This window comes from Nelusetta ayraudi, unplaced genomic scaffold (assembly GCF_046127955.1).
Source record: "Nelusetta ayraudi isolate G7.1 ecotype Tasmania unplaced genomic scaffold, CSIRO-AGI_Nayr_v1 ptg000023l, whole genome shotgun sequence".
Taxonomy (NCBI): domain Eukaryota; kingdom Metazoa; phylum Chordata; class Actinopteri; order Tetraodontiformes; family Monacanthidae; genus Nelusetta; species Nelusetta ayraudi.
In genome coordinates, this window is record NW_027466073.1 from 3985001 (window position 1) to 3994648 (window position 9648).

The window sequence follows — 9648 nt, forward strand, 5'->3', positions numbered from 1 at the left end:
TTGAAATTCATCTCAGTGGAGTTGAGCTGCACTTTATGACAGAGCATCAAACATTCCTGCCACTGCATAAAGTTCAGTCTCAGAAAGGCTTTGCTGCATTTCAACATGATGAATGTGACCATGTCAAAGGGGGGGGGGGGGGGGGGAAGACAGAGTGGGTGGGAGAAAGAGGGGGGGGGGCAGAGAGAGAGAGGATTGATTGATTTTCAGCAGTATTATTATGTTGACATAGTTTTTGTATTGGCTGGAAATGTCTTGTTGCCAGGCAGAAAGATCAACTCCCCACTATGATACAACTGATGCTTGCATTGTGGCTACAAACAAAACCAAACAAGCAAAAACTGGTCAAACAGCGCCCCTCAGTGGCAGAACTGGGAGCTGCGAGGACCGACGCGTCATAGGAAGGTTTGAAGGTTCAAGGCCACATTTGAACACATTGTGTTTCTTATTGACATATTATAGAGTGACCTGTCTGAAATATCTGCCTGTTAATCAATGTGTTATTTTTTCAGCATGTGTTCATTTCTCTGTAAAGTCTGCAGTAGAAGGTAGTTTTGACTCGAGGGCGCCCCCTGGCGGCTCTTTCCAGAACTACAGTTGCCATCACTTGTTGGCAGTCCATGATGACGGTGAGAAAAATGTGATTTCCTCTTTGAAGAGCTGCACCTGTTTCTCCCTGACGTGATGAGACTGGACACTTGTTGAGGGATGTGACACTTCCTGTCAGCTCCTGAGGAAAACAAGGAGGCCGAGCCTCTAATGCCCCCTACTGGCTGCACTCTGGAAGAGCCCTCCCCCCATCCTCAGGACCAAGTGATCCTCCCTCAACGTGAACACATCACTTCCATGTGAGGAGAGAAGAAGAGACGGCAGAAGTCAGCACTCACACTTCAGTCCTTGAACGCATCATCAGAGACATTCACTGCTGTTGAGTGAAGATGATGGATTCACTGCTGATGAGAAGCAGACTCTCCGTCACATATGTGCTGTGTCTCAATTCAGGGTGTGCACCCTTCAGTCCAAGTGTCCTCCGTCTGAAGGAAGCGTTCTTCAAGGACCCAGCCTAGAAGGACGGACCAAACCCCGCCTCCCCGGTAACCACTGGGGACGGTCTAGCCTTCAGTGTATTTCCTCGTTGCGTCACCACCGTTCCCTCCGGCTGGCCAACCCCAGAAGTGATGTTTTTATAGTATCAAGCCATTGGTTCGCCATCTAACAATGCTGTTGGATGATCAAATAAGTAAAATCCTACGTTAAAAACTGGATACTTTATGTGAAACTTCAATGTTTAAATTTATATGTCGTGTCTTTACCAGTATTGGCAGCGGGACGGCTTGACTGGTGAGAGGGGCATGATGGGAAATGACACTATTGAGCAGATCAGGACTAAAATATTGATCCGTCCAATACGTGGATTCTCAAATCAATACTCCAGTCATCTGAGGCCTTCCATTGTTTCTCTGGGGTACAGCCAGATAGAAATGCTCCAACTCTGAGGTGTGGGCGGGGCCAAGGCTGATGGGACCGACCAATAGGAAGGTGTTGATTTTTCAACATCAGGTGTTGATGATCAAGCAGGTGTTGTCATCAACAGCTCTGTTGAGTCAGCGGTTCATCTGTATTTCCGGGACAAAGGCCCCTCCTTCCAAGACTCAAAGGTCCAGATTTTAGACACAGAAGACAGATGGTTTGAGAGAGGAGTGAAAGAAGCCACCTGTGTCCACCTAGAGCGACCCTCTGTGAACAGAGAGGAAGACTCCTGCTGCTGCTGCTGCCTCCAGCCAACATGCAGCCAGACGGAGAAGCACTTGGACTTTGAGGTGCTCTTGGGATATTTTCTGATTCTTAGATTCTCTGATCAGTGTTTCTGCTCCCACTTCCCTGAAATCACATGACGCTGTGTTGAGCTGAAGTGCAGCCACGCCCCTCTCTCTCTGCCAGGGTGCATCCAGTGTGGCTGTGGCTCCCAGGAGCAGTTGGAGTGCAAGAGGTGAAGATGGTCTGGTCCTCAAGGATGCTCACTCCATCAAAAGACAAGGGCAGCAAACATTGTGTCAGAAGCAGTGGCAGGAAAACAGTGGCAGAAACTGCACAAGGAGCAGAACACACTGCAGGACAAAGTAGTGATGGACAAATGAAGCTTGTGGGAAACATCCAAGCACTGGAGCCACTGCTTGAAAATGGCTGCAAATGACTGCAAGCTGCAGTAACACTGCCCTCTGCTGGCCACACACACACACACACACACACACACACACACACACACACACACACACACATCTCAATGAGCAGCATTCAGGATGCTGCATTTATTGTAGAGAAGCTTTGATGCTGAAGTATCATTGCTCTGATCACCTTTGACCTTAAAAAGCCTCGACTTGAAATAATCTCTCTCTCTCAGGGTCAAAGGTCAAGTGTCAGAGGTCAAGGTAGGTCCATTACTACTGTTATTCTCATTGCTTTGTTAATTAAAAAAAGGTTTCAACAATAAATGTTGTACACATGTGTATTTTTGTAAGCATCTTTCACATGTGTATGTTCTTAAACGTGTATATTTCAATAACATTTTAATAATCCTTTGTGTTTGATCTTCAATGTCTTTTTTCAACACATTCTATCATCTGCATGCTTTACCATCTCTTTGAAACACATTCTAATAAATATCGCAGTGTTTTTCAACATATTTTTCAATGCATTGAAAGCTCCTCCAGTTCTCCAGTCAACTCATGTCTTCATTCTGAGGCTGCTGGTGCAATTCCTCCAATCAAATCATCAACACATCAACTGTAGTCAGAGACTTTCATCATCACTATGGACACTGTTGCTTTTCCCGCCGCTTCATCGTTCAACTTTGGCTTCACTTTCAATAGGATGCCGCACTTTTCACGCTCGCCTCCCCTGCAGTCCTCTGGCGCCCCCCAGTGGAGGCTTTGAAAAGCGCAGGGCCAGAGGGATCAGTGGCACTGTTCAAATCCACATTCACTGACTTTACCTTCCTGTTGTTGAGTTGAAACTCCGCCCACCCTCCCAGTTTCAGGGAGCCTGATTGTAACGGAACAATTGAATCAGGGGTCAGACGGTTGGAACCGGGTCAAAGGTCAAATTCATAGGTCAAAGACGTGTATTTCAGGAACGGAAGGTCATATAAAGATGATTCCACCTCTGGCCTGTTCAGAAGGGAGGAATTATGTCAGAGGATCCAGGTTTGAAGTCAAACTACGTCCCGGGGGCCATATGCGGCCAATTACACTCTCCAATCCGGCCGACCAAACTTGAAGGGATTATATTAATAGTCATTAAGTCATGAAATAGAAAACAATGAAAACAATTATTTTGTTGTGTTCATTATTTAATTGCCATTAAAGCAACATATTGTCTACACATCCCCTGATATATGTCTTCCTCCAATGAGAAAGCGGCCCCTCTGTCATATTGTAGAAGCCATTATGGCCCACCAGTCAAACAGATTAGAGGCTCACTTAGTGTTGGAGTTCGGCTTGGTTCAAAGTAGCAAGAGAACAAAAGAGGCTTTGCTTCAGAATTGAACCAACAACCAGGATTGGAACCCTGGTTTTCAGCACCACAGTAAGCAGGCTAACCCACTGAGCTAAGCTGCTAAGCAGGTTCCTGAGGTCTGTGCAGGGATGTCACTACATCAATAGACAGCAGTGACTTGACATTGGTGCGTTTCAACACTGGACTCTGCAGGAGAAACAAACAGCCACAGTCACTTTGTACAAGTGCAACACAACAAGTGGAACTGAAGCCTTTTAGATACAATGAAGAGGAAAGAAAATTCTCCTCACTCTTTGAAAATGGAATTCAAACAGAGTTTGAAAAGAGGGAAGGAGGAGCTCTGTGTTGGGAGTCAGCATTGGGCCCCACAAGACCGTCTTCAGCGCTGAGAAAGCAAAGAACTACAGAGGCCTCAGTGCTTCACCTGACACACTGACACACACTGACACACACACACTGACACACACTGACAAGCAGCGACACAGACACACAACAAAGGACAACAAGTTGCCAAAACCAAAGATTCTTCAACTCATTTCCTCATCAGTGATGAATAATAGAAGATCATCAGCATCAAATCAATCATATATAGGTCACTGTATGATATAATGACACAGTTTATAGTCACGTGTTTACCAGAAGCAGTGGGCTGTATAATAGGATGTATGAACAGGGTGACCTATTGACCTCCACAGTGCTCAGGCTAACAAGGTGGTTAGCTCAGTAGGCTAAATCTCTCACTGTGGTTGTAGAAGATGTGGCTTCAAATCCCACTTGGTACCACATGACCAGATTTTTACTGTGTATATTTGTACTTTATACTATAGCATGTGTTTTTTTCTGGTTTTCAGACATGTTGAGATTTTGCTTGGAGTAGCGCCGTCTCGTGCTAAGCTACCACAGGACTTTTTTAATAACTTTTAATGAAAGTATTTAAAATTCTTTGTACTTGGAAAAAAACAACATTGTATGCAGATTTTTTCAACTGTTCAGAGAAGAGCTTCAATCAGTTCTCCAGGAGCTGCATCCCATCAGCCCACAGATGGCTCAGTTAATAAGACAACTAACTGTGAATCACAAGGTTGTTGGTTCGAGTCCCACCATGGGCTGAGACTCCAACGGCCCCAAAAGATCAGTAGAAGTGACTTCAGAGTTTTCACGTAGCTCAGCATGAAAAGCAAAATGTCTCTGAATACTGGATGCTTCAATTGAGATGACAAATTGCTCCTCTTGAATTGAAAACACTAGTCCCTACTGAGTGACAAAACCTTTGCTAATACTCTTTCTTTGCACACTTTATGATTCTTCCTACCCTGGCTTGTGATCTTTGATATACAATAAGACTCTGATCATTAAGATTCTGTTTGAAGACTTTCAATACCTTGTTTCTGCTTTGAATTGCCTCATCACAACCACCTGAGCCTTGGTGGTCAGCTTTTAACTAGCAAGCCCCTCCCTCTGGACCAACCCACAATGAAGTGGCAAATGACAAAAGCAGCCAATAGAAGGCCTTCAGTCAACATTAGAGGCTCCCTACCGTCACTCTCACAAGCAAAACAAAAATACACACAATTCCACTGCTTCCCCCTGACAAGTCAACCTCAAAGTCGTAGCACAACACTCCTGATTGGATGATTACTGAAGTACACGTGATGCTCCACTATCAGCAGCAGCCCTGTGCAGATGGCTACTTCCTGTTAGCTCTATCAGCAGCACTTGAGAGCAGCTCTGGTTCCGACCCAGTGACTGTGGAGGAGGGAGACAGCAGTTAACAGAAGCCCTCAGCAAACAATGAAAGGATGAGTGTGTATGAATCAATAACCTGACTGGCCTCAACACACACTGTGTGTGTTCTGCAAATATACTGACTGAAAAAACATCTCCTTATGTTTGAACTGTTCAATGTATTCTATATTGTTGTCTGTTGTTTGAAATGATTCTCTTCCTATGTTGACATTTGACTTTGGATTGATTGTAGATGATGGGAGTAGAACTCTGTTCAAGCCCTGTGGGCTTCGTTCCCTCCTTGTTTTAAATTGTGCTCAATAAATCAATACAAATACAAATATATGTGAGGGTAGGTGATGGTGTCAATGTTCAAATGTTTCTTGACAATGACAGAGGGGAATCTTTTTTTTCCCTTGTCCTGTCTGGCCATCATGAGCAGCAGAAGTGTCTCCGAATGTCTTCATGATGGCTGACAGATTTGATTCTCAAAGGCGGAGCTTGTGAGCCCAGGGTGTGAATGACACGGGTGGGTTCAGGAAGGACCTGATGACTGCTTTGATTCTATTTTGATGGATGAGTGATATTGTGGCCAGGACTGAGGGAGGGACAGAGAGAGAAAAAGAGAGAAAAAATTGGATGGAAGTGAGGGCTTGGGAGAGCAACTGGCAACAATGTACAGGTATTGTGTCCAAACAACAACAGATATTAGTTTACATAATTAATGATCCAAAAATGAACTCATTCAAATAGTAAACAGATGAACTCAGAGCTGGTGGGGAAGAGGTCCAGAGCAGTGAGCCCCCCTGGCCAGAGGCCACCAGCCCCCCGAAGAGCCAGGACCAGAGGGCTGGGAGGCAGACACCCCTGGATGGAGGACAGGAAGCACAACCTGGCCCCCGGATGGATGGGGACCCCCAGGACAAGAGAGTACCAGAACCAGGCCCTGGACCAGAACCCAGGCCCTTCACCCACTGGACAAGACAAGGCACGACAGAGAGGCTGGTCACATGGAGCAGCCTCTGAAAGACTGCTTTGACTCCACAGACTGGGACGCATTGCAGGGCTCTCACAACCACAACATGGACCAGATGGTTGACTGCACTACGGACTTTAGAAACTTCTGTATGGACGCTGTTGTTCAAGTTGGATCTGGACGCTGCTTTGCCAACAACAAGCCCTGGAGAACCAGCGACATCAAGGACCTTCTGAACCAGGAGAAGATCTTCAAAGATGCTGAGCGACAGGAGTTCCAGCGGGTCCAGAGGGAACTCAGAGTCCAAGTCAAGGAGGTGAGGGAGCAGCACAGAAGGAAAAATGAAGAAAGGATGCAGAACAACAATATGAGGGAGGTGTGGGAGAGGATGAAGACCATCACTGGCTGCAGCTCAAAGAGAGGTGGCCACTGTCAGAAAGCTCCCACACATGTGTTGTTTAGTGCTCACCACTTGGGGGCGGTGTTGTACCTCTGTTGGCCACCGTCATTCACTCATTTATTACGTCTGTGCCTGACTGCACCTGATAGCGCTGTCAGTCAGTTAGTCATCAGCCTCCCGGCACGTCACTGCCCCCTACCGATGCGGCGCGGTACTTTCTGCCTGGCCTGGTGTATTTTCACTTCGTTCACACGTATATCATTAGAAAGAATACACTGGTCACAAACACTCATTGAATGTATTAGACAGCCTGTGGAACTTCAGCAGATGTAGTACATCAGTAATAGTAGTAATCAAGCATGATAGATAGATAGATAGATATTAATACATTTTATTTGTATGGCACATTTTAGAAACCTCAGACACTTTACAAAGTCATTAACATAATAAAATCAATAGTGTAGTGTGTCTGTTGATGAGCACCATGGTCTTGGCCTGGGCTTGAAGAAGCAACCATCTCTTTGAAATGTCCCACTGTGGGTCTCCACATGATCTTCTGTGCAACAGTTTGTCCTGTGAGCTCACTGGAAGAGTCTGCAGAGGAAGCAGAAGATGAGGGTGTCTACCTCTCAGCTGCAGCAGCTCACCATCTTCACCACTGTGCTGACTGGTGGAGGCGTCGCCACCATGTACTACCTACAGCAGAATGAGTTCCATTCACTAACACCATTCACACCTTCACATCTCTGTGTGTAGGAAGAACTCTCTGGAGCTGCTTCAATGGACCACAGTGACAGACAAAACAAAGCATCCCAGCACTGCAGGCCACCAAACTACCAGTGGAGTTAGAATCAGGTTCTTGATGTCTGAAGATTCTGTCTGTCATGAACAGAGTGGATGATGCCTTGCAGGTGCGGTCCTGGATGTTGGCTGCTGATTGGACGCGCCATGGCTGAGAAGGAGGAGCAGTCGAGCCAGCCTGACGGTCATCCCTCCTCCGCTCCCAAGTCCACAGTTAGTCACTTCTGAAATGGTGTTAGAGCACGCAGCCATAGGGGTGGGCTGCCATTTTCTTTGTCCCCTCTTTTCTCCTGTTTATTAAGTATGTAGGGAGGTTAGCCTTTCTGTATTTGGCTTCTCTTTCTTTCTTTAGTTAGTTCTTAAGGCGAGCTAGTTGGAGTTTGGTTTATTATTTTGGCCTGGGCCCACCCTGAAGCCTTTGCTGCCCACCGGTTAAGTTGTTTTGTTTATTTTATTTACTGATCAATAAATGTTTTTGTTGAAAACCGCCAACTGCCGTGAGAAATTAATGAGCCTTGGGAGTGGGGGAAGGTGTCCCACACGTTGCGTCTCGGTCCCCCGAGACGGGACGTAACACGGAGTTTTCACCGTGACAGCAGGTTGAGCTCCTACCGTTTTACAAGTGACGTCGTCACGTTAGGCTGTTCCATCCCTGCTAAATTCTTTAAAGAACTACCGTTAGTAAACTTTTAAATTATAATACACTCTACACTAATTGTAATTTCCTGCCCGTGGTTCTATATTGCAACAGTTGACGGCTCATATCAGCAGATAAGCAGCAACAATCTGGGCATTGCGGGTGATTCATAAATATGTCATTTCTTATTAATTAGCCCATAAGTGTTGTACACCAGTGTGACACCAAATGCTTGTTGCTGACAGCAGTGAAGAAATGACACTCTAGTGGTTCTGCACATTATTATAAATAGAGTGATTCTCTATCATTACATCACAGGACGACGGCACTCTGACAGATTCCATGAACCTGGACACTGATGATCCAGACTCCGGTCCAGATGACACAACAGGCCACAGTGGAAACGGGTCAGAGCATGGACTGGCTGCTGAAAGGATACAGGTAGGTGGCGCTGTCATCCCAAGTTGTGTGGTGTGGAGGATCAGGGCCAAAGTTCCAGATGCTCACAGATGTGACTCTGGATTCAGGAGGAGTGTTTGAAGGCTGGACTCCCAACAGTGATTGGCTGCTGAGGACCTCTCAATCACAATCAGGTTTTTTAGTGGCTGTGAGATTGAAAGTGAGATTGCATTGTCCAGGTAGGAGGACAGCAGTCAGTCATGTTTCACCTCCAGTCAACACGCAGTGGTTCACATGAAGGTCCAAGAGGCCTACAGACCTACACTGAGTCTGGAAGTGGCAGTACAGTTGGATCATTGTCTTTGTTGTGTTGTTTGGTCATTGTGATCCAATGTAATGTGAGAGAAGGACGAGTGCAGTTATATTGGAGTGAGTTATTTAGAGTGGAATAGAAGTTATAATGCCGAGTCTGTTTTTATGAAATGTTCTATCACCTGGCATCCATCCATCCATCCATCCATCCATCTTCTACTGCCGTATCTGGAGTCAGGTCTCGGGGGCAGCAGCCTCAGCAGAGACCCCCAGACTTCCCTGGACCCAGTCACCTCCTCCAGCTCCTCCAGTGGGACCCCAAGGCTTCCCAGTCCAGCCCAGTGACCTGGTCTCTCCAGCAGGGTCTCCTCCTGGTGGGACATGCCTGGAACACCTCCCCAGGGAGGCGTCCTAAACAAGACCCCGAGATGCTGGAACTCCTCCCCCTGAGGCAGGGCCTCCCCACCGACCCAGAGAGGGCAAACCACCTCATATCCAGCATTGATTTATCTGTTGGTGATTAATTATAATGTATCATTTATTTTATTTAAATTATATTTGAACTGAATTGGATTTGTTTGTAAAAGTGAGATTTATTTTCATTGATTCATGTGGTTTATGTTGAGACCTAGTGGAGAAGTGGGTATGGTCTACAGAAGGTTTGAGTACACAAGTTATTCAGATACGGAGAATCCCCATGGCAGGACTTCAGGAGATATATAATCAAAGTGTTAAAGCAGCAGAAATGAAACGTCAGTTGAGGTCAAGGTTACACAGGTCAGAGGTTGTGATGGCTTTTATTGTCAGAATATTGAATCATTGAAATATAATGTTTAAGCTAGTAACAAAGTTAGGATGATATAACATAATCACATAAAATAA